This window comes from Cetorhinus maximus, chromosome 7 (assembly GCF_964194155.1).
Source record: "Cetorhinus maximus chromosome 7, sCetMax3.hap1.1, whole genome shotgun sequence".
NCBI classification, from domain to species: Eukaryota; Metazoa; Chordata; class Chondrichthyes; order Lamniformes; family Cetorhinidae; genus Cetorhinus; species Cetorhinus maximus.
In genome coordinates, this window is record NC_135885.1 from 82,817,814 (window position 1) to 82,822,712 (window position 4,899).

At 42.5% G+C, this 4,899-nt stretch overlaps 1 pseudogene; it reads right to left on the bottom strand.

The window, feature by feature from the left end:
* Positions 1 to 638: 638 nt before the first annotated feature.
* LOC144682484 (small ribosomal subunit protein eS27 pseudogene) lies at positions 639 to 1,041 on the bottom strand (annotated as a pseudogene).
* Positions 1,042 to 4,899: the final 3,858 nt, after the last annotated feature.

A 4,899-nucleotide genomic window follows, 5' to 3' on the forward strand; every position in this document is an offset into this window, starting at 1 on the left:
ATCTTGTATCCTGGAATGTTTAGTACCCAGTCCGGTCCTTCTTTAGCCATGTCTCCATTGTCACAATGACATCATATTCCCATGTGGCTATCTGCACCAGTAGATTATCAACGTTATGTACATTTACAGCCATTGCACTGTGAATCTAATTTAAACCTTCTTGTATTCTTAGTTTGTCTTCATCTAATATCTCATTATTTCTTGCCCCAGTGCTATCTATATTTCCCAATCCTTGTGCACCTTGTTTCTCCTTTCTGATACTACACCCTGATGTTCATCAACCTTCAAGTTTAATGCAACCCCCCACCACCCAATAGCAGCAGCAAACCGTCCACAAGCACATTGGTCCCGGCCTGTTGAATGGAACCGGTCTAGCCTGTACAGGTCCCACCATCCTCAGAATTGATCCCAATGTCCCAGAAATCAAAAGCTGTCCCTCCTGTATGATCTCTCCAGTCATGCATTCATCTATATTTGCCTCCTATACTCATTAGTGTGTGGTAATCAGGACAATCCAGAGGTTTTTTTTTACGTTATGTCATTTTAATTGACAATCCTAACAAATAACTCAATACCAGCAAGAGGGTCCAAAAAAAAAAGCTCATCTAAACAAGATGGGCATGGTTTCGGGACACTGACACACCCCCTCCTTCTCCCAGTTACATCTCTCCTATACTGCCATCCAGACCCCAAGGAAGCAAATCAGTATCCCTCAGCCAGACTCCAGAAGCCCGGCTGTGTGGAGTCTCATCCATCCTCAAATGCCAACTTTCATTTTTAGTGCTGCTTTCTTCTGAAGGAGCAGCAGTCGGTTAACCTGGCCTCTCCTCTGGTGAGCTGGCAGAGTACAGTGGAGCATCCAACACACAGCACTACAGACTGTGCACGGCTGAACTCAGTAGTGATTTTGTAGCAACCAGGGCACTTGACATCCATGAAGTAGGAGTTGTGACTTTGCACCAGATGCTTCTTCTTGTGTTTCCTCTTCTCCTTCTCGGGAGACGGATGCAACAAATCTTTTGCCAGAGGCCGCTTTAGCATTGTTAATGTTGAAATTGTGCTGCATAGAGTAAATGCTTTAAGTTGGTAATTAAGAGCAGCTGCCCCCAATTGGGGAAGGATTAGGGAATCATTGCAAGAGTATAACAAGCAGTTCACAGTGGGTGTTGGGGGAACTAGAGGAATTTGTGTCTTTACTCAGTAGCTTTGGAAATAAACCTGGCTTCAGCAAAAGACCAGCTTCAGATTCACCCTTCCTTCAATATGATTACTGGATTTATCAATTATGACCTTTGGGGTCTAGCTTATTAATCTCTTTCCTAGCTCCCTAAAATCTGCCTGCAGGATCTTATTCCTCTTTCTACCTAAAACTTCCTTACTGAAATCTGGCACCTGCTGCAGCCACAACTGCTAACCTCATTGACGTTGCCAATGGCTGTAAAGGTAACTGTTTCAATGAACCTTTATGTTGCTTGACCCTCATGCTCCTGCAGGTCTACCCTGGGGCCTCACTTTATCTCCAGCCATTCCTCTTGCTCTCAATATTAAAGAAGTCAAAGTATCAAATTAACTTCTGTGTAGTTTCCTTCTCTGTATGAGCATTTTACCTCATCTCAGGCAGGCAAGACCACATAATAGTTACATCATGCATAATTCATAATTAAATTTGTCCTTAATGTAACCCTTTCTGCCCACACCAAAACCACTACCTTGGGAGTTAAAATTCTGCCCTCAAAGTCACAGAGAAACATAGAAAATAGGAGCAGGAGTAGGCCATTCGGCCCTTCAAGCCTGCTCCACCATTCATTATGATCATGGCTGATTATCCAACTCAATAGCCTGCTCCCACTTTCTCCCCATATCCTTTGATCCCTTTTGCCCCACGAACTATATCTAACTCTTTCTTGAAAAGATACAATGTTTTGGCCTCAACTACTTTCTGTGGTAGTGAATTCCACAGGCTCACCACTCTCTGGGTGAAGAAATTTCTCATCTCAGTCCTAAATAGTCTACCCCGTATCCTCAGACTGTGACCCCTGGTTCTGGATTCCCCCACCATCGGGAACATCCTTCCTGCATCTACCCTGTCTAGTCCTGTTACAATTTTATAGGTTTCTATGAGATCCCCCCTCATTCTTCTGAACTCCAGTGAATATAATCCTAACCGACTCAATCTCTCCTCATATGTCAGTCCCGCCATCCCAGGAATCAGTCTGGTAAACCTTCGATACACTCCCTCTATAGCAAGAATATCCTTCCTCAGATAAGGAGACCAAAACTGCACACAATATTCCAGGTGTGGTCTCACCAAGGTCCTGTATAATTGCAAGACATCCCTGCTCCTGTACACGAATCCTCTATGAAGGCCAACAAACCATTTGCCTTCTTTACCACCTGCTGCACCTGCATGCTTACCTTCAGCAACTGGTGTACGAGGACACCCAGGTCTCATTGCACATTCTCCTCTCTCAATTTATAGCCGTTCAGATAATAATCTGCCTTCCTGTTTTTGCTACCAAAGTGGATAACCTCACATTTATCCACATTATACTGCATCTGCCATGAATTTGCCCACTCACTCAGCTTGTCCAAATCACACTGAAGCATCTCTGCATCCCCCTCACAGCTCACCCTCCCACCCAGCTTTGTGTCATCTGCAAATTTGGAGATATTACATTTAGTTCCCTCATCTAAATCATTAATATATATTGTGAATAGCTGGGGTCCCAGCACTGATCCCTGCGGTACCCCATGAGTCACTGCCTGCCATTTGGAAAAAGACCCGTTTAATCCTATTCTTAGTTTCCTGTTTGTCATCCATCTCAATACACTACCCCCAATCCCATGCACTTTAATTTTACACACTAATCTCTTATGTGGGACTTTGTCGAAAGCCTTCTGAAAGTCCAAATAAACCACATCCACTGGCTCTCCCTCATCAACTCTATTAGTTACATTCTTGAAAAATTCCAGGAGATTTGTCATGCATGATTTCCCTTTCGTAAATCCATGCTGACTCTGTCCGATTCTGCCACTGTTTTCCAAGTGCTCAGCTATTAAATCTTTTATAATGGACTCTAGAATTTTCCCCACTACCGACGTCAGGCTGACTGGTCTATAATTCCCTGCTTTCTCTCTACCTCCCTTTTTAAATAGTGGCGTTACATTAGCTACCCTCCAATCTTTAGGAACTGTTCCAGAGTCTGTAGAATCTCAGAAGATGACCACCAATGCATCCACTATTTCTAGGGCCACTTCCTTAAGTGCTCTGGGGTGTAGATTATCAGGCCCTTCGATTTATTGGCCTTCAAACCCATCAATTTCTCCAACATCATTTCCCTACTAATACTGATTTCTTTCAGTTCCTCCCTCTCACTAAACCCTGTGTTCCCCAACATTTCTGGTATGTCATTTGTGTCCTTGTTTATGAAGACAGAACCAAAGTATGTATTTAGTTGGTCAGCCATTTCTTTGTTCCCCATTATAAATTGCCCTGTTTCTGACTGTAAGGGACCTACATTTGTCTTCACCAATCTTTTTCTCTTCACATTCCTATAGAAACTTTTACAGTCAGTTTTTATGTTCCCCGCAAGCTTACTCTCGTACTCTATTTTCCCTTCATAATCAATCCCTTGGTCTTCCTTTGCTGAATTCTAAACTGCTCCCAATCCTCAGGTATGTTGTTTTTTCTGGCCAATTTGTATGCCTCTTCCTTGGATCTAATACTATCTCTAATTTCCCTAGTAAGCCATGGTTTGGCCACTATTTTACTTTTGTGCCAGACAGGAATAAACAATTGTTGCAGTTCACCCATGCGCTCTTTGAACATTTGCCTATCCACCGTCATCCCTTTAAGTAATGTTTCCCAATCCATCATAGCCAACTTGCTCCTCATACCATCATAGTTTCCTTTATTAAGATTCAGGACCCTAGTCTCAGAGTCAACTATGTCACTCTCCACCTTGATGAAGAATTCTATCATATTATGGTCGCTCATCCCCAAGGGGCCTCGCACAACTAGATTGCCAATTATTCCTTTCTCATTACACAATATCCAGTCGAGGATGGCCTGTTCTCTAGTTGGTTTCTCAATGTATTGGTCCAGAAAACCATCCCGTATACACACCAGGAATTCCTCCTCTACGGTATTGTTACTAATTTGATTTGCCCAATCTATATGCAGATTAAAGTCACCCATAATTACAGATGTTCCTTTCTTGCATGCATGTCTAATTTCCTGTTTAATGCCATTTCCAACATTACCATTACAGTTTGGGGGTCTATATACAACCCCCACTAACATTTTTTGCCCCTTTGTGTTTCTCAGCTCTACCATATAGATTCCACATCATCGAAGCTAATATCTTTCCTCACTATTGTGTTAATTTCCTCTTTAAGTAGCAATGCAACTCCACTGCCTTTTCCTTTTTGCCTGCCCTTCCTAAATACGGAATACCCCTGGATGTTCAGTTCCCATCCCTGGTCACCCTGCAGCCATGTCTCCGTAATCCTGACTATATCATACCTGTTTGCATCTATTTGCGTGGTTAATTCATCCACTTTATTGCGAATGCTCCTTGCATTAAGGCACAAAGCCTTAAGGCTTGTCTTTTTAACATTACTTGTCCCGTTCCCACTATTTTTCACTCAGGCCCTGTTTGACTCTTGCCCTTGATTTCACTGCCTATCACTTTTCTTATTCCCCTTTCTGTCTTTTGTTCTTGTCCTTGATTCTCCCTCCTCTGACTCCTTGCATAGGTTCTCATCCCCTTGCCATTTATTCTAACATTATTCTATAGAAATGTATTACTGTCACATAACTAATTTATTACGATAATGGACTGCCCTTGACTGCTTTTAGAATACTCAACAAAGCAGAAAAAAATCAGGGTTTTCTCT